The following is a 21,246-nucleotide window of genomic DNA, read 5'->3' as shown; positions in this document are numbered from 1 at the left end:
AGCCAAAGTTTATTTTGGATTTGGGATATGACCTTGAACCTGAGCCCTAACCTCTTTAGCAAGTTCAATTTCCTATCTCTAAAAGCAGATTAACAATAGTGACTTGCTGGGACTAGGGGAGGAAAGAGATCATATTTGCAAATTTTGTGGCAAAAAGAAACAAATGTTTCTGTTATATTCTCCAAAGAAATTTCAAAATAAACGAAGCATATAGACTCTGAAAAAGCTATGCCCTTATTCACTCCCCCCACTTTCCGCCTAGCATAGAATCTCTGAACTAGAAGAATTCTCAGAGTTTATTTAGCTAAATGTATATATGAGTCAGAATTACAGAGTTTCAGTTTGGTAATGATATCAGTGGCTAACTGACCTAATCCATACCTGAAAATGGTTTAGCATCACAATGTACCTGACAAATGGTCATCCTAGCTAAATGACCCTGGACAAGTCATTTAGCTTCCATTTGCCTCAGTTTCCTCAACTAAAAAACAGGGATAATAATAGAATCTGCTTCCCAGGGTGGTTTTAAGGAAGAAGTGAGATAATAATCTATATGAATATTTTGGAAAGTGTTGTCTTTAAATTTGCACATCTCATGTTTCTTTTTGGGCTACTGCAATTTTGCTTAGCTCAAAGAGCACAATACCTTCTTTAAGGCATAGGTAGTCTTGTGTCCCTGTCTTTTAGACCTCACAATTGATACCAAAGTTCCTTCTCTCACTTCTTTTGACCACCATGTGAAAACCTGCCTTGTGTGAGTTCTTTGTAAAATAATCTTTTAGGCAAAACATAAATTTGGCATTTGAACCACAGGGCCAACCCATTGAAGTTATGCTTTCTGCAGTAGGGTTTGAATCTTTGGCATGCCAGCTCAAGAAAAGACTTCAGTGTCTGGTACATGATCCTGCCAGGTGATCTTCAGAATCTGCCTAAGATAATTTAAATGGAGGTGATGCCTGGCATGGGTCCTGGTTGTCGAGGTTTCACAGATATACCACAGATATACCACAAGGTCAGCACAATGGCTCTGAGGCCTTGCAGTTTGGTGGGAGCTCAATGCCTCTTCTCTCCCACACTTTCCTTCAGTCTACCAAACACTGAGCTACATCCGACAATGTATGTGTCAATCTTGTCATCTTTTTATATATCCCTACCAAGTATTCTGTCAAAGTAAGTGAACTTATCTGCAGCACTCAATATTTCTCTATTTGCTGTATCCACTGGTTTCATAGATGGATGCGGTGGTGCTGGCTGGTGGAGAACCTGTTTTCTTGGTGTTATTAATTGGCAGGCTAAAATTAGCACAAATAGCAGAGAATTGATCCATATTTTGTTTGATCTCAGACTCAGAGGCTGCATTGAGGGCATAACCACCTGTGAACAAAAAGGCGCGTACCCATTCTCCTTCCATTTTACTCTTGGCTTATAGCCATTTCTTTTTTAATTTATGCAAGGCAATGGGCTTAAATGACTTGCCCAAGGTCACACAGGTAATTATTAAGTGTCTGAGGCTGAATTTGAACTCAGGTCCTCCTGACTCCAGGGCCAGTGCTCTATCCACTGTGCCACCTAGCTGCCCTGTCTTATAGCCTTTTTAAGTTAAATAATTTACCATTAGTGTGGCGGCTGATTTTGATGCTTTTTATGTCCTTATTGTAGGTGTTGGACAACACTGCTGGAAATATTAGGCAAAAAAAATTTGGAAACAAGAGCATAACTTTATTTTATTTGATTGGTGACCAGGAAAGCTTGAGAGCATTGTCCGTCATCCAGAACACATGCAAACAAGCTTTAGTGGACGTGAGGCACAATACTGACGAACTTCTTCAGGCAACCAAACTTCACTGTGATCTTCCACAAGCCCTCACAACTGACAATATTGAAGGCCTTGGTTAGATTGACTGACATTGTATAAAGACCTCTGGTCTGCTCTGGGCATTTCTTCTGGGATTGATTAGCAGCAAACACCATGTCCTTTGACCTGGGTAGTTAACCATTTTCCTGGTGAAGGATCAGCTGATTAAGGAAAATACTGGCATAAACATTTCTAGCAATAACTAAGAGAGAATGCCCCTGTGGCTGACACAGGACCACTTATTTCCTTTGCCTTTATAGAGACAGAATATAAAAGCATCCTTTTTCTCCTGGGAAATATATTACAATTTAACTGAAGATTTCAGCCAGCTTTTATATGAACAGTGGGACCACCTGCTTTGTAGATCTCTACTGGAATGAAATCAATACCAAGTGCTTTGCTACATGAGAGGAACCTGATGTCATTCAAAACTTCTTTTTCAATTGGAAGCTTGGATAGAGAAGGATTGACTTCAACCTGAGGCTTTAACATGGATTGATGACAATCTGTTGAGAATAACTCATCTCTCCAGGATCATATCCTTATCACTGCTCAGTGTGGCTATGTCAGCATTGAGTAGTTGAGATGCATCAAAGGATTTTTGTTCATTAATAGACTTTAGAGAATTGTAGGAACACTTTGGATAAAAATGAATTTTACCTGCCTTCTTATTGAGCCAAGAATCTTACATCTCTCTAAGCTTTTTTTTTTTTTTGCACTTTATTTTTGATAGTTAAACTCTGCGTTCTCAGAGATGAACGAACTATCCTACTGGCTAGCCCTGTGGAGTTCCTGTTTTTCCTTTAGTAGCTTCTGAATTTCCCTATCACTTTCATCAAACCAACCCTGAAGTTTAAAAGTGTTCTGGCCCGAATGAATAAATTCAGTGACATACACTGAATCTCTGAAAGCTGACTATGTCTTCTCTGTTCCTCTGTTGCCAATTGTGTATTTACTCAGTTTCCCTCCCATTCAAATCAGCAACAAATTGTTTATGCATGGTAGAAACACTCTAATCTGCTGATTGAGTCTTCTGATATTTGTCTTGTCTTAAGGATGCCATTTTTTTTGTAAAAAAGAAAATATATTTTATTCACTTGAGCTGTTTTTTTTTTAATTTGGAATAGCTTTAATCCAAAGATCTCATCAGGCTATTTACAATTTTGAATTTACAATTATGTATGTATGTATGTATATATGCCTTTTTGACAACAGGGTACCATTCTCGAGCAGCAATACATATTTTAAAATATAAAGATGCAGTATCATTTCTCTGATATAAACTAACTTTCTTGTTTAAGCCAAGTTTTCAGGGAATTCTGTAATCTAACAGGAAATAACTTTATTTCTATTAATTTCATGTGCACATAATTATCAAATTCTAGTACATTAAAAATATTTGTAAATGCCCATAAACTGCACAAAATTAACATCCAGAATTTTAAAAAGTGTTCAAAACCACCCTCCCTCCCCCCAAAATATACAAAATCTAGGTTACAATGTCAGTAGTGCATGCACAAAATCCTAGAATGTTTTCCAAAGTTTGAATTCTAATCCTGTATGGACATTGCATCTAATAACAATTTGGGAAACAGTGTATAAACTTATTAAATTCTTATTTTTCATGCCTTTAACTATTCAGAGCTTTCTATAAATAAAGTAAAACAAAACTAAAAAGAATGAAAATGGGAACAATTTTGTCTAAATCAAAATGTTTTGCAAAAATTGTTCTAATCAAAGAATTTACAAAGGATCATGAAGAATCATTTCCTTTGTACATGGCTTGGCAGATGTGATCCCAACATTATTTGCAGCATTGTTTTTGCAGCAGACAGTACTAGAGAATAGAAAACAAACAGTTATCATTAATCCTATTTGGGAGGGAGGTGCCAAAGGGGAAGAGGGGATAAGGGACCTTTCAACAACCCTGAGGGACACACTTTAAAAATCTGGTTATTTATTAAAAAAGTAAAAAAGTTACATATCATTATTTAACAATTACTTTCTTGGACATACCAGTCCCATAAGTATGTGCATAAATAAAATTTAAATCCACAATATTTATAAAATCTTATTACATCAAAATAAGACATGTACAGATTTTAAATTTTAAGTATGTATATACTCAAATAATTTAATATGAAATTCAGAATCAAAATGTCTATGTAATGGCGATCCACACAATAGAAAGGACATCCTTAATCTAGGGCATTAGAAGGGCCTACTAAAGCTGCTCACCCGAATTTACAAAAAAACATTCTTCCACATTCTGGAAACCATCAGTTACAATCTACAAACCACCACACATCCTATGGTCAAAGCTAACTAAGGATGCCATTTTTGTTGAATTCAAATCTTTAGCTTGGAAAGCATAAGTCCATAATCAGTTCAGAAATTTGTGCTACATGTTGTCTTGGTCACTCTCACATCTGCCTACCTCTTCTCCTTATAGTGACATAGTCTTCTAAATGCCAGTGTTTGTTGTGAGGGTGCATCCATGCAATTTCATTGCATTTAGGTAAATGGAAGACAGTGTTGGTGATGAGAAGTCTTGATACACATAAGTCTTCAGTTGTAAGTGACTTCTTGCTGTTGTTTCCAGTTCCATTCCTCCCAAGGACTCCTGCTGTGACAAGTGTGTTCTCTTTTTTGGCACATCGATGATAAGGATCTCTGAAACTTCAACTTCATAAAATTTTTCTTTAATTTCATCAGGGTTTGGGAGCAGCTAGGTGGTGTAGTAGATAGAGCACTGGCCCTCGAGTTAGGAGGACCTGAGTTCAAATGTGACCTTAGATACTTAATAATTGTCTAGCTGTGTGACTTTGCGCAAGTCAATTAACCCCATTGCCTTAAATAAAAAAAAAAACTTCATCAGGGTTCATCATGATGGGAGCATAGGTAGTGATGATGGTGGCATGACACTTTCTTGCAAGTGGCAATCACATTGTCATGGGCCTTTAATTCACATATTTTGGAAGACACCCAAAGTTGTTGCCTAGATTAGATTTGATTGCAAACCCTATGCCCAGAAGTCACTGCAGAAAAATACTGTATCCTGTTCCAACTTTGGTAAACTGGCCTTTATTTGCAAACTTGTTTCATTCAGGGATTCTATGTAAGTGTTAAGTTCTTTCAAAACAGAATCTGTTCATCTTTCTGGTTTACTGGATTTAATGTTGTCTATGATAAGTGGAATCATCTTCACAAAAGTTTTTGCATATTTTGAAATATATTTTGCCACAGGGTGAGACCTCTGCCTTATCACAAAAGACCAGGGTTATGCAGAAAATTTTTAGGGCAAATTTCAGGGCAATTTTCGGCCCCTTCTTCACACCAGAAGGTGAGCAGTATAGTCCTTCAAAAAACTTCTCAGGCCTCCAGGGGCTTCTGAATCTTACTGCTGCTTCAGTATTGACCTGAACCACCTTACGCAGGGCTGTGATTACAGTTACCAGTTTATCTGCATCTGTGTCTTTGTCACTTGCCTAGCATCACTGGACTTTAACGTTTGAGGTGCCTATGGTATAGCCAGGTAAAATGTCTAAAAGGCATTTAGTTATATGGGGCTGGAGGACAAGAGAGAACTTAAGGTCTAAGAAACAGATCTGGAAAATAATCAGCATCAGATTGAACTCATAGGATCTGAGAAAATAGCCAAGTGAGAAGGAATAGAGATAAAAATGAAGAAGGTCCCAGTAGGGGACTCCTATGGTTAATAGGTTTAACCTGGCTACAGATCCAGAAAAAGGAGACTGAAGGCTGGTATGAGAGACAGAAGGGGTGCTAAGAAGAGAGACTGTGCAGAAGATTCAATGTCCAAAGATGAAACTCATCAAGAAAGATGATGATTGGGGCAGCTAGTTGGCATAGTGGTCAGAGTACCAGCCCTGGAGTCAGAAGGAGCTGAGTTCAAATTTGAAATCAGATACTTGTTACTTACTAGCTGTGTGACTTTGGGTAAGTCACTTAACCCCATTACCTTGCAAAAACTAAAAAAAAAAAAGGATGAAGATTGATAACCATCCATTTGGTCTTTTGAGATCCCTGTTGACTTTGGAGAGAGAAGTTTAGTTGAATTTGTTAATCTTGAAACTCTCCTAGCCGACTAATTTCTTCCTTGCTGTCTACATACATGCCTGAGTTTTCTGCCATCCTAAAAAAAGCAAAACAAAAACTAACCCTCCCTGCATCCTGCCAATCCATTCTTTTTTTTTAATTTATTTTTATTAAAGATATTATTTGAGTTTTACAATTTCCCCCATCTTACCCCCCCCCATGGAAAGCAATCTGTCAGTCTTTACTTTGTTTCCATGTTGTACCTTGATCCAAATTGGGTGTTATGAGAAAGAAATCATATCCCTAAAGAAGAGACAAGTCTAAGAGGTAACAAGATCAGACAATAAGATATCTGTTTTTTCCCCTAAATTAAAGGGAATAGTCCTTGCACTTTGTTCAAACTCCACAGCTCCTTATCTGGATACAGCTGGCACTCTCTTTTGCAAACAGCCCAAAATTGTTCCCGATGGTTGCACTGATGGAATGAGCAAGTCCTTCAAAACTGACCATCGCCCCTGTGTTGCTGTTGGGTGTGCAGTGTTTTTCTGGTTTTGCTCATCTCACTCCTGCTAATCCATTCTTGATCTCTCTTTCCTTTCTTAACTAAACTCTGAAAAGCCCTTGGTGCCTTCATTTCTTTTCCTCTTTCTCTTTGAACCCTTCTGCAATGTGACTTTTCACCTGACTCCAGAGCGCCACCTACAGGTCTCCTAGAATATGAGCTCTTTGAGGGCAAGCATTGTCTCAATTTTGTATTTGTTATCTCCAGCACTGAGCACTTAATGAATGTCCACCAATTTATGAATTCATCAATTAATTTATCCATCAATCAATTAATTCACATACGGCATTGCTTCTCTAGAATACAGGGCTGTCCCAAGGAATTTATATGTTCTGGGCAAAAATCCCAAATTATTCTTAGGACCAGTGCCAGGAAATACATAAGTGGTTAAGTGGCAGTGGAGGGGGTGGGGCCTGCTACGCAAAAAGCAAGATAAAGATCCTAGGTCATTGATGCAAGGCTACTGAATGTGAGTTGAGGAACAGGTTTGGAAGGTGCCCATCTTAGCCATCTATTAGATTCTTATGTTAAGTAATTATTTGTGCTAGCTAGGTAGTAAACTTGGCTGTTTCTATGCAGCCAGAAAACCAATAAGTGTTATTATCATTGTGCCCTGGGAAAAAGATCCAGTCAACACACCCTAGTTATACCTCATCAGAATATTTGATTTATCCTTTTATGTCTTTTAGTATTGCAGTTCCATGTTTCTTTCCATAGTTGAACTAAATAAAATAAAATAACCAGAAAGGAAAATTTCCAAGTAACCTCTAATTCCTGCTATGTTCTTAATTCAGGGCTATTGTGGCTTATTTCATAGTACCAGTGGTCTTGTCTAGTTAAAGCAGGAGGGCTCTGTGTATCTCACCAGGTATTTAATAGGGAGTATTTTGGGACTTAGCCTCAGCTTCTGGAATAACAGGGACAAACCTTGGGCACAAATTACCATAAGCCCCTAATCCCTTTATGCAATTGACATTTTAATAAATCATTAGAAACATTTTCAGTTTCTTAGACCAAAAAAATAGATATTGTGGAATAATGAACTCTTCTAAATTCAAAATTGATTTAGCATCAGGAATGAAAGAGTTAGTGTGGTGCTTGGGAAGGGTGCTGATTGGAAATCTGAAGACCTGGTTTTAAATCTTGGCTCTTTTAATTGGATTCTCCTAGGATCCTGCTTCTATCTTTTCTCCTATTACACTGAAATGCTGGGAATTCTCTGTTCTGAGACTTCCTTCTTTCATAAGTGAATCCCCTTCCTTGAATCCTAGGAAGGGCCCTAGATATATATCACTTTACTCTTGTCTGATCCCTTTCTAAATTCCAACTTTTCTTCTCTGAACCTCCTCCAGTTTTTTGAATATATATATATATATATATATATATCTTTGTCTATATCTATATTCATATTCATATTCATATACATATATAGATATCTATATCTATATATAATATTCCCCTATTAGAATGTAAATTCCTTGATAGTAGGTCCTAATCTTGCTTGCTTATATTTTTATTCCTAGCGTTTATCATAGTGCCTAGATATATTTTTTTTTTAGTTTTTCAAGGCAATGGGGCTAAGGGACTTGCTGAAGGTCACACAACTAGGTTATTATTAAGTGTCTGAGGTTGGATTTGAACTCAGGTCCTCCTGACTCCAGGGCTGATGCTCTACCCACTGTGCCGCCTAGCTGCCTGGATATTAAACATTTACAAAAATGTCTCTGTCAAGTTCTTTCTCTATGCCACCATCATGTCTCTAACTGTATATGATCTTGTGTGAGTTGATTTTTCTGGGCCACTGGTTCCTCTTCTGTAAAATAAGAGGGCTAGACTAGCTGGCATCCAAGGTCCCCTAGAACCTCTAAATCTGTAATCCTTTTATCTTATGATGTCTCTTTGCCTCTAGTGTCTCGGAGGTCAGCAGCAGCACCTCCTGTGTGACAAGCACTTTGAAAGGTTACAATCACCCCAGGAAATTGCTTTTGATCTTGTATCCTTTCTTCTAAAAGGTCTTCTTGAGATCAAGGAATGAAGTCCACTCAAGTCATGTATGTGGAAGACTCTGAACTTGTGACTAATAGTGGATTTAAAGACGGATAACATGTGTTTCACCATTTCTTTTGTGCATGTGAATGAAGACCATTATCCTCAAGCCTTAGGGTTCTTTGCCAGGTATCCCTGGTGTCATGAACTTTATCCTCCTTCCAGAAGGGAAGGGAATAAGCATTCATTTAATACAACATGGCCTCAGAAGAGCTTAACTAATATTATCTCATTCAACCTTCACAACAGCTCTGGGAGGTAGGTGCTCTGATGATGTCCATTTTACAATTGAAGAAACTGAGGCAGACAGAGGTTAAGTAGCTTGCCCAGAGCCACATAGCTAGTAAGTGTCTGAAGTTATATTTGAACAGAGGTCTTCCTGATGCCAGGCCCAAAAGTTTGATTCATGAATTATTTTGCTGAGAAGGATGCTTCCATTGCAATAGATTTCTGATTTTCAGCAGTGTAACTAACTCTTCTTCTCTGGAAAGCCAGGCTTTCCAAAGACAAGCTCAGACAGGCCTGACCAGTGGAGGCAGATGGGAGGATTCACAGAGGCAGAAATCAGACTGTTTGTTGGCTGCCTGCTGCTCTTAGAGCCAGTTGGGAACAGAGTGCTGACTCTTCAGTTCTGACCCATTTAATTGAAGCCTTAGAGGCTGGAGGGCCCTTCACTGCACCTGCTAGCTTTATTTTCACCCTTGTAGATGTGACTCCAAATGGGACCCACGTTGCTAAGGAAATAGGGTTTCTTGGTTTAAAATAACCCTCAGCCTGCTGGTACCACAGCTGCTTAGGATGTGCCTTTTTGACAGATAGCATTATAAAACTATAACGGGATTGCAAGTCCACACACATACTCCATCTTTTCCATCCTTCACATTTTACAGATGAGGAAACAGACCCAGAGAATTAAACGTTTTGTTCAAGGTTACAATCTTATCATCTTGCTAGTGTGAGAGAGGTAGGATTTGAACCCAGGTGCTCTCAATCTAGAACCAGTGCTTGTTCTACCATAATAGGATAGATCTGGAGTCCTGGGATCACAATCTAGATTTAGATTTAGAGCTTCAAGAGACCTCAGAAGTTATTGAGTTCAACTACTTCCTTTTAAGGATAAGGGAACTGAGGCCAGATGTGGAGTGACTCACTCAGGGTCATGGAATCATAAATCTAGAACAGGAAGGGACTTTGGAGGTCACTGAGTCCACTCCTTCCCTCATTTTATAGATGACGAAAAAAAGAGAATCAGGATTCTCTTGGTCACAAAACTGATCTGGGGCAGACAAGGATGATCTGTTCTAGGACCTTTTTGGGTGTTTAGTTCAGTGGTATGACGTCTTGGTCCAGTGGAAATCTAGTACATGATGCTGAAGGTATAAGGCTGCAGGCCTTTGGCACTGCCTCAGTATCCAGATTGTCTGTATCTTGCCAATAGGAATTGATGCAGTCCTTTGAATGACTCCAAATTTCTCTTTGAAGCATTCATTTTCTTTCATTCCCATATTTTTCTAATAACGCGGTATAGTTTTGAGTCACGGAACACAATTGTCCCCAAAAACATGAAACAGAGAGTGGGCAAAGGGCAGCACAAGTATGGAAAGTATATGCAGGTGGCAAACATGTTACAAATGAGGAACTGGAGAAGGGAATCAGCATAAATAAAAGATATCATCAGAAAAATGTTTGGTCAGAAAACAAAAGAGGGACAGTCTTGGGTTGAGGGCAAGGGACAAACAATAGGAGGTCTCTCTAGAGTTATAAACAAAGTTATAACTCTCCAGAGTTATAAAGGGTGAACTCGTATTAGGAGATTTGTGAAAAGATGTAGACAAGAGCTATAGAGCATGGACTGCTCTCGGTAGTGGTAGGGAATGTTTCCATCGCCATCACAAATTCATTAAAGCATCAAAGTGCGGCCTGTTTTTCATAGTCATGTGAAGCCATATCTTCCCTCTCAGAGTTCTAGAGGTACCTCTGAAGAGGTTGGGCATGATTTGGTCTTTATTTCTGAATCTTCTTCCTAATGTTAGTTGCCAGTGATAGCATCTCCCTTAAATCATCAAAACCCTCCAGTTACTAGTGCTTTAATATCCTTTAACCAATTAATATCAATGAACTTGTAAAAAATGAGATTTACTTAGAAGATGAGTACAAAAATACAAACAGCACCCTCCCCTATACAGCCTCAGGCAATAGGGAGACAGAGCTCAACCTTAGAGCAGTTTCTACCAAGCATTTGTCCAAGGAAGTTCAGTCACAGTGGTGGAAAAAAGTTAAGAAGGGTCAGTTTTCAGGGCTCTGTTGCTCCCTCACCTTTGTTCAACCTCTGACAAGTTTTGGCAAGACCCCAACTACCAAACTTCTGGCATTTGCTTTCCCTGGCCTTCCCAGGCTCACCAGTGGTGTAGTCATCTCCAGTCTCCTTCGTCTAGAAGCAAGAATTGATTCACTGATCAATCTTGATGGAAGCAGCTCCTCTCAGCAGTTTGGAGCGCTAGGACAACTCTAGGAGACCTGCTATGGACAATGCTATCCACAGCCAGAGGAAGAAAAACCAAAGCAAACCAAAACCCTACAGAATCTAAATGAACATTACATTCACTTTTTTTAAAAAGTTCTCTTATGTTTTTCTTTCCTAATTCATGGTTTTCTTTCTATTCCCTTAATCCTAATTCCTCACACCAAAAATGACTAATCTGTAAACATGTTAAACACAAATGTGTATGTAAAATATTCACCCTGTTCGCTGCTGAGGGGAGAGGGGTGGGAAGGGAGGGTGAAAGGAAGTTATGTAACTTAAAAATATGCATATGCATATCTTGAAAAACTTTCATAACATGTAATTGGAAAAATAAAACACAATATCAATTGGGAAAAAAATTGACTCAATGGAGAGAGAAATAATAGCAAGGCTTCACACTTGGGGGCCAAGTGGTAATGGTCACTATCCCCATTGGAAGGCGTACTCTGCTTGAATATAGGAAAAAAAAAAGAGAAAATATAATGACTTGTTAGCACTTTTTGGATGAACCAATATAAAGACTGCTTATCTTTATGTAGCAAGGGAACTGGAAACAATCGGAATACTTGTACAACCTCCAAATCTGGGAGAAGAGCCTTTTGTGATGGGTGAAGAATTAAATGATTGAGGAAACAAATGTTTGATCTTATGAGTCTATTAATTTATTGAGCAATACATATTTTTTTTTAGGTTTTTGGCAAGGCAAATGGGGTTCAGTGGCTTGCCCAAGGCCACACAGCTAGGTAATTATTAAGTGTCTGAGGTTGGATTTGAACCCAGGTACTCCTGACTCCAAGGCCAGTGCTTTATCCATTTGGTCAACTAGCCACCCCCAACTAGTGTTTCTGACAAAGGACTCATTCCTTTTTTTTTAGATTTTTTTTCAAGGCAATGGGATTAAGTGACTTACCCAAGGCCACACAGCTAGGTAATTATTAAGTGTCTGAGGTTGGATTTGAACCCAGGTACTCCTGACTCCAAGGCCAGTGCTCTATTCACTGCACCACCTAGCCGCCCCGAGCAATATATATTAATTGCCTAATAAATTGGGACCAGGACCCTTCCTCAGGTTAGGGTTAAACCCTGAATATAGGATACACACTTTTATACATTAAAAACAATCAGTCAAATAAAACCAATTAATTAAAAGGAAATGATACTTTAATCTGACTTCTAATTGGAGAAAAGATTAGGAACTTTCCAAATTGAGAAAGGGAGAGTGAACAAGTGTAATTCCAAATTCAGAAAAAGAATTGTCTCACTCCCCGCCCCCCAAGTGTCTGTGAATGATCAAGGGAAGATGGAAATAATAATTAAAGGGCCCAATTTTAAGGTAAACTTATGGATAACCTGAGGTGTATAATTATGAGAAAACTCCTTGCATCAGTCTTTGGTCTGGTCAGCATACCCTAGGTTCTTAGCTAAGGTCTCTAAGTTGCAAGGAGAGGTGGTCCAGCTTCCCAGCACATTGGGCTAGGTTAAAACAGTACTATAAAGATTTCTCCCAATTCCCACAATTAAATAAAGTTTTATCACAGGACAGAATTGGTCTGGATCCAAAAATGAAAAGAAAATAGATGGATCAATATGGTTCACTTAATTCTCACAAGGAACTACTTGCTGTCCTAATCTCAATTCTCTCCCTTACTACCACATATCACACCTTTCTGGAAGCAAGCTCCTCAGCTTCTTTCCCATCAGCTGGCAGCAGGTAGAGCACATTGAGGCTCTGAGGATGGTCCTCCCATTGGCCAGGCCCCATATTTCAGAAAAGAGAAGTGAAGTCTGTATTCCAACTTCTAAATCAGTTAATTTCTTTTTTGTACTTGGAGTCATGTGTTAGTTAAACAATAGTTTCTAAAAGTTAAAAAGACATTAAAAGGAAAAATTTTAATTCTTCCTGAAGGAGAGGAGGTGCTCCACCCCCAATCTCCCCAAAGACCTTCAAAGGCATTCAGTAAGAGTCCTGAGCTCTAATTTTGAAGAAGGTTGGCATGGTTAGGAAACCCAGGGTTTTTTCCAGGGCTGAGTAATGGATCTATGCCTCTGGCACCTGGAGACACAGCCCTCAGGAGGCTCCAGGAGCTTGTTTTGGACTCCCCTTCTTTAACCTGATAAGGTGATATGTTCTAGCTAGTCCTTTTGGCTCTGATGAGTCACATGGGTTAGCTAATGAGGTTGACAGTTCTTTGGGGACTGATGACTATCTGTGGATCCTTTGGGGGCTAGTGGTGTACACTCTGTAAATAAATGTGACACATGATAAGCTCAAAGGGAAGACTGTTTTCCTGTGTTCAGGAAGTGCTTGTTAAAGGAGGGTGGATGATTAAACCCTTCTATGAATGGGAAGGGGGCCTGAAAAGATGATTGCTAATTGACTCAGAGGCAAATTTTATTTTGTATCCACTTTTATTCTTTCCTGAGTCATTAAGGTGTTATTGTGATGGGAGCTGCTGAGCTGCTGGTGCTTTTCATTGTGACGCATTTTCTGTCTGGAAGAAGAACAGTGTGGTGTAATGGGAAAGATACCAAAACCAGGGATCTTTGGGCAAATTACTTCCCCTCTTCTGAGCCTCAGTTTCTCTATCTGTAAAACAGAGTTGGACTAGATTCTTCCAGTTCTAATTACTTTCTCTTTTTTCTCTTAATATTATTTTATTTTTTCCATTTATATGTAAATATGGTTTTCAACATTCATTTTCATAAGATTTTGAATCCCAAATTTTTCTCCCTCCCTTCCTTCTCTCCCCCTCCCCAAAACAACAAGCAATCTAAGTTCTATGTGTACAATCATGTTAAATATATTTTCAAACATTAATCATGTTGTGAAAGAAGAATCAGGACAAAAAATTGAAAGAAAAAACAAAAATTGAAAATGGTAAGCATCAATTTACATTGAAACTCCATAGTTCCTGAGTCTTTTAGAATTGTCTTTGATCACTTGATTGCTGAGAAGAGCTAAGTCTAACATAGTTGATTATCATACAATGTTGCAGTTACTGTGTACAATGTTACTGGTTCTGCTCACTTCACTAAGTATCAGTTCATGCAAGTCTTTCCAGGTTTTTCTGAAGTCTACCTGCTCTTCATTTCTTATAGAATAATAGTATTCTATTACATTCATATGTCATTTCTTATTTAGCAATTCCCCAATTGATGGCCTGTCCCAATTTCTATGATTGGTGATGAAGATGACTTCAAGAAAACTCCCTTCTTTTTGCCCATGTAGCAAAAGAACTAGTGGCTGAAGCAAAATCCTGAGTTATCCTCTCCTCTCTGCCCATCTCTCTTATAAACTTACTCCTTCATAAAAGATTAGATTCTGTTAAATTCAATGCAGCATGGCCTTTAGAGATTTTTCATAAATGGTTGAAGGATACAAATAGGCAGTTTCCAAAGAAGAAATTGAAGCTATCAATAGTAATTAAAAACAATGCTTTAAATCATCATTTGATTATAGAAATGCATATTGAAACAACTGTGAGGTACAACCTTATACCTTTGGAACTCAAAGTCTTATAAAAATGAGTATTGAAAACCAAAAGATGCAGACTTACAGAGGTCAGAAAAATGGAGTGTTGTATATGAGAATGAGCTAATATGAGAAAAAAAGGAAACTAACAAATGTTGAGGGGATGTGGAAAAAGTGAGACAGTAATGCATTGTTGGTGGAGTTGTGAGCTGATCCAACCATTCTGGAGAACACTATGGAACTATGCCCATAGGAATATAAAACTTTGACCTTCTGTGATCCTTTGACCCAGTAATAACACTTCTAGGTCTGTATCCAAAAGAGATTTTTTCTTGCAAGGCAAACAGGGTTAAGTGGCTTGCCCAAGGCCACACAGCTAGGTAATTAAGTGTCTGAGGTTAGATTTGAACTCAGGTACTCCTGACTCCAGGGCCAGTGCTCTATCCATTGTGCCACCTAGTCACCCCCCCAAAGAGATTTTTTTAAAAAAGGAAAAGGACCTGTATGTACAAAAATATTTATAGCAGTTCTTTTGTGGTAGCTATGAATTAGAAACTAAGGGAAAAACCCATTAATTGATGATTAGCTGAACAAGTTATAGTATATTATGATGGAATGCTATTGTATGATAAGAAATGATGAGCTGGAGGGTTTTTGAAAAACCTGGAAAGACTTACGTGAACTGATGCAGAGTGAAGTGAGCAGAACTAGAATAGTAACAGCACTATTATATGACGATCAGCTGTGAATGACTTAGCTATTCTCAGAAATACAATGATCTAAGATTGTACCAAAGGACCTATGATGAAAAATGCTATCCATCTGTAGAGACACACTTGATGGAGTCTGAATGCAGAACAAAGCATATTTTTAAAATTTTCTTTCTTGGTCTATGTTTTCTTTCACAATATGGCTAATATGGAAATATGTTTTGTACAACTACACATGTATAGTCCATGTCAAATTGCTCATCTTTTCAGGGAAGGTGGAGAGGATGGAGGAAGAGAGAGAATTTGGAACTTAAAATTTAATAAAGTAAGTGTTAAAAATAGTTTTTATATGTTATTGAAAAAATAAACTATTAAGAGATTGTTTACTGCCTGCCAGACACTATACTAAGGTAAAAGACAAAAACTAGGCATTTTTCGAACAAAAGTCATTGTAATGGCTGATAGCCATGATGCTCAATGAGTTTACAATCTACAGTGGACTAGAAGTAGGAACAATATGTTCAGAGCTAGATAAATACAAAATATAGACAAAGTAATTACAAAATAATTTCAAAATAGAACACTAGTAACTGGCAACATAAGGATGGGTTTTATTCAGTAAGAGGTAGGACTTACATTGAGCCCTGGAGACAGATAGTCTAGGAGGTAGAGGTTAGGAGGAGAGGGTCTTCAAAGCTTGGCAGACTGTGCAGTCATGTGCTGTGTATGAGGAATGGCAAGTGGACGAGTTCGGTGGGAATGCCTAATACGTGAGGGGAAATAGTATGGGTTTGAAAAGATAAGAGGAACTAGGCTGTTCAGGGAGCACACACGAGTTCAGATTTTATCCTAGAGGCAACAACAAGCCAGCTGTAGAAACTTCTTGAATAGGAAACAATGTGGTCAGACTTGCTCTTTTTATGTATCAATTTGGAAGTTAAGGAGCTTGATACAGGAAGATCAATTGGGAGGCTACTGAATTAATGTATCCATGCAATGAATAAAAAACCAATTATTAAGCGTTTTCCATGTGCCAATCATTGTGTTAAGGTTGGAGGTACAAATACAAAAAGAAGACACTCCCTGTTTTCTAGGAGTTCTCAATAGATGACAGAAGGAGGAAGTGGAAGTCCTAGTTCCATCTGGACTCCTGTAGATAGCCCAATGGAGTTGGATCCCGACCTTTTGGGTTTCTTTGCTCCAATGAACCTCAAGATTCCTAACTTAATCATAACTTTTCTTTATGCTCACTGGCATCCCAAGCACCCTGAGAACCTTGCCTAACCCTGGCCAAACACACGTCTGTGGTCAACTGACCAGAGCTGCTTGCTGTACTGCCAGATCCCCAGAAGGGGGCTCCAGAGACCCCAGAGCAATGGTTTTAGGAAGATGACTCATGGTTCTGAGGGGCTGTTCATGTGCAAAGTTGCCAGGAGTAAATTAGAATTTCGGGAAGCAATTGGTATGAATTTCCCAGATCACTGATGGACCATGGGATGCCTAAAATCCTTTCCCATCTCTCTGGATTCTTAATTGGAATGAGTTATTCCAGACTTGCAAGGATGGAGCTAGGGTGGCTATCGTCATGTTCAACTATGGAGGAAAGAGCTGCCTATCGGGTTATCCTAACCTCGTCCCCCCACCTTGCCCCCCATTTCAGTCAGGATGCTGACCCTGCGGAGCGTGAGTAGCCGGAGAGCAGTGGCGGCCGAATATACGCCGCTTCCTTCGCCCCAGAACTACTCCAAATCTGCAGTTGTGCTAAACACCTGGGCTTCCCTGGGATTCCCAACAGATACTGTACCAGAACCCTCAGCAGCAGCCACAGGACTTTAGGGAAGAATGAGACAGGTCAAGGTTCTGGAGCAGTCACTGCAAAAAACAACATGAAGAAGGATGCGCTTGCCAACTCTCACCCTGATGGAAGTTCTTCAGAGCCCCCATATCCTCAACCCCTGCTGTTGCCACCCCCTACAAACTGCTGCATGAGTGGCTGCCACAACTGTGTTTGGATTGATTATGCAGAGAAGCTCCTACAGCAGGAACAGGAGGGTGGGGCCAAAGCATTGGCTGCTGTGGATGAACACATCCAAGATGAGAATATAAAGACCTTTATCAAGATGGAGATCCGGCTCCCAATGAGGAGGAAAAACTGAGTGAGATGCTTCTCTTCCCTGGCAGTTTAGTGTCTACTTTTTCCAGGGGCCTTTGGATAAAAAGTGAATGATAATAGGATGAATATTTATTGACTTTGGGTGAAAATTCACAGGTGGGAAAAGGAAAGAGAAGAGTACTAAGAGGGGTAAGATTGGATAGAGGGGAATACTGAATTCTTAACTGTGAATGTGAATGAGATGAACTCTCCCATAAAATGGAAGTAGAAAACAGAGTTGATTAGAAAACAGAATCCTATGATATGTTGTTTACATTTGAAATACAAAGAGACCTACAGGGAAAAAGTAAAAGGCTAGAGCAGAATATATTAAGCTTCAGCTGAAGTTAAAAAAAAGCAAAACAGAATATCAGACAAAGCAAAAACAAAAATAGATCTAATTAAAGGAGTTGAGGAAGGAGAAAAACATTGTAAAGCTAGGGCTAACTAATAGAGGTATCTGAACTTTTGTGAACTACTTCTATTAATGCCCAACTGAATAAATCATAGTATATGAATGTTATAAAGTGCTATTCTGTAAGAAATCATGAGTGACTTCAGAAAAGCTTGAAAAAACTTGCATCAACTGATGCTGAGTGAAGTAAGCAGAACTAGGAGAGCTTTATACACATTAAGAGCAACATTGTGAGATGATCAACTAAGATGGAAGCAATTTCTCTCAGCAGTTCAATTATCAAGTACAGTCCTGAGAGAGCTGTTAAAGAGAGTGCCATTTACATCCAGAGAGGAAAAACTTTTTATGTTTATTCTTTCTTTCTCATGTTCCCCACCCCCCTTAGTTCTAATTCTTATTTCACAACCTGACTAATATGAAAATATGTTAATAAAAGTATTGTACAGGTACAACCTACATTGGGGTAGGGGGAGAGAAGGAAAGGTGATAGGAAAAATGTGGAACTCTAAAGCTTGGAAAAGAATTAATGCTGAAAATTGGATATAATTGCATATAATTGGAAAATAAAAAAAAATTTTTAAAGGGTTATCCCAACCTCATAGATGACAGAAGTGTTGGGCACTATGGAGGACTTCTTTCAGCACCTCAAAGACATTTGTTAGTCCTCTAAGAACTGAGGCAAGCTTCATCGGGGTAAGAGACAGTGTAGGAGGCATACTGTAGAAAGAGACCTGGATTTGAAGTCAGGTAACCTGAATTTGAATCCTAACTCTTTACTAAGACACCTTGACCAAGCAAATAACCTCTCAGTAGTCCATAGATGTAAAAGGAGGGATGTTTTGAGGTGGCTAGGTGGCACATTGGATAGAGCACCAGCCCTGGAGTCAGGAGTATCTGAGTTCAAATCCAGCCTCAGACACTTAATAATGACCTAGCTGTGTGGCTTTGGGCAAGCCACTTAACCCCATTGCCTTGTAAAAAAAAAAAACCTTAAAAAAAAAGGAAGGATGCTTTAAATATTTGTACTGTGATAAAATTTCACTGGACTTGATAACCTTAAAGACCCCTTCCATCTCCAAATCTGTGATCTACGATCTTTTCCAGTTCTAAAGCCAAGCTCCTATTCATTTGACTTGGACTTTGGTGTCTAAATCCATATACCTTAGGAAGGATCTGGCACAATTCTACTTTTGGACCATCCACAAGATGGTCTAGGGCAGCGTGAATCTGGCAATATAAACCTTGCCTTCAGCTGTGGCTGAAATTATGGCAGACCCTCCGGGGTTCTTCCAACCTGCCCTTCAAGGTCCTGCTGCCTGACTAGAAGAGGTTCAGAGTACATTAATTTTAATCCATCACTGCTAGGTAGATTTGGAATTCTGTCCAGGTGGGACCTAAGCTATTCTCCCCAAATAAACCTGCAAGTGCTAATTATAAATGCATTTACAGATCAAAAGGCTTTCTAAGATATGATCTCGTTTTATTTTCACAACAACTTCAGGAGGTAGGTGGTGTTGTTATCCCCATTTCACAGATGAGAAAACCAAGTGAGTCAGAGATTAAATGAAGGGTTACTATCACTGCCTTAGTCAATGTGTATCTTAGGATCATAGAGTTAGAGAGCCAGAAGGGACCTCAAAAGTCATCTAGTCAAGTTCCATGTAACACACATTTGCATGTATGTACATGTGTGTATGTATAGTATATTATGGGTGTGTATCATCTTTGTCAAGAAACTCCAAATGAGGTCCCAAAAGGGCAGAACATGACTAAAATGACTGAACCACCACTGCAAGACACATAAATCTGATGAAAGAAAAAGCATTTATTAAGTATTTACTGAATGCAAAGGACTGTTCTAAATATGGAATACCAACAGAAGGTTAGTCTCTGCTCTTAGGATAATTACATTCTTTTTTTAGGTTTTTGCATGACAAATGGGGTTACGTGGCTTGCCCAAGGCCACACAGCTAGGTAATTATTAAGTGTCTGAGGCCAGATTTGAACCCAGGTATTCCTGACTTCAAGGCTGTTGCTCTATCCACTGTGCCACCAAGCCACCCAGGATGATTAGATTCTAATAGTCTCCCCCAACCCCCAAAGTTCCTACATGTATGATCCTGTGACTCTATCTAAAGGATAAGAATCACATTCTTAACTTCCTGAGCTATGTTACTAAGACAGAAATTTCTCCCTAAAATTCATGTGCTTACATCCCTGTTAAATAAATCACCCAGGCAACAGGTATTTATTAAACATCTACTATTAAACATCCAGTTCTAGGCACTGGAGTTCGAAAGACTGAAATTAATCTAAATTTTCAAAGAGCTTATAGTTAGTGGGAAAGAGTGGAGGCAGTGGAGAGGTGGGGAGAAAATATGTGTAATATAGTTATATACAACTTTATTACAGAAGCAAACTCAACTTGTCTATTGTTTCAAAGGATTCAGGTCTCTAAGTCCTATTCATCTATGCTGAAAAAAAAATCCTGAGCATTCACTTTTAATAGATTTAATGTAGAAAAAGTGGGCAGTCTTGTAACATTTCAGGTGAAGGAAATGCATCAACCTGCAGAACTTTAAACAAATTGCTTTTTGATCCTGGAGGTATTAGGAAGCTGCTGGAGTTTATCAATTAAGGGGATGATAGCCCAGACCTGGGCTTTGGGAAAATCATTTTTGAGGCTGAAAAGATCATGGATTGGAGTGGGGTGAGAAATTGAGGCAGCCAGGTCCACCAGCAAATACAGAGCAGGGAATGGAGGTATACCCCAGTCCCTATGAGTCCAGCATTGGATCCTCAGTGTTAAATTTACGTTGTTATTGTCTTGTGGTTCTACTTCCTTAATTGTATGATTATTCCTTTCCCATACAAACCTTCCCATGTTTCTCTGAATTCTTTTTCTTTGTCATCCCTTTTGGTGCAGTAATATTCCAGTACATTGATGCATTATTATTTGTTCAGCCATCTCACAATTCTTAGCACAGTGTTCCCCCCATAAAATATTGATAAATATTAATCAAATTGAAATAAAAAACTGAATGATAATGCTGTGTCTGTCACAAGGCAAGCAACAGAAGTCCTGGAGAACACTTCCTGGGTCCTTTTTTCCCCTTATTTTATTTTATTTCATTTTTATTTTATTTATTTATTTATTTATTTATTTATTTTTTGCAAGGCAATGGGGTTAAGTGAATTGCCCTAGGTCATGCAACTGGGTAATTATTAACTGTCTGAGGATTTGAACTCACATTTTCCTGACTCCAGGGCCGATGCTTTTTCCCTGTTTTAAATTGGTGTTAATTATTATAGAACTTCTTTTGTCAGAAAACTTGTAGACTGAATGAGAAAGTTTACTAATAAGAAAAACTAACTAGAGTAGCCACAGGGGAAATTCAGAAACATAAAATATAAGAAAAAAATTTTTAAAGCTCTAACAAGTAAGTTTTAA

At 38.7% G+C, this 21,246-nt stretch overlaps 1 pseudogene; it reads left to right on the top strand.

The window, feature by feature from the left end:
- Positions 1-16,720: 16,720 nt before the first annotated feature.
- Positions 16,721-20,869, top strand: LOC141491618 (oxidoreductase-like domain-containing protein 1; annotated as a pseudogene).
- The last annotated feature ends 377 nt before the right edge of the window (positions 20,870-21,246 follow it).

Source organism: Macrotis lagotis, chromosome 6 (genome assembly GCF_037893015.1).
Source record: "Macrotis lagotis isolate mMagLag1 chromosome 6, bilby.v1.9.chrom.fasta, whole genome shotgun sequence".
NCBI classification, from domain to species: domain Eukaryota; kingdom Metazoa; phylum Chordata; class Mammalia; order Peramelemorphia; family Peramelidae; genus Macrotis; species Macrotis lagotis.
The sequence above is the reverse complement of the archived record's forward strand: the minus strand, read 5'-3'. Positions and strand labels throughout refer to the sequence as shown.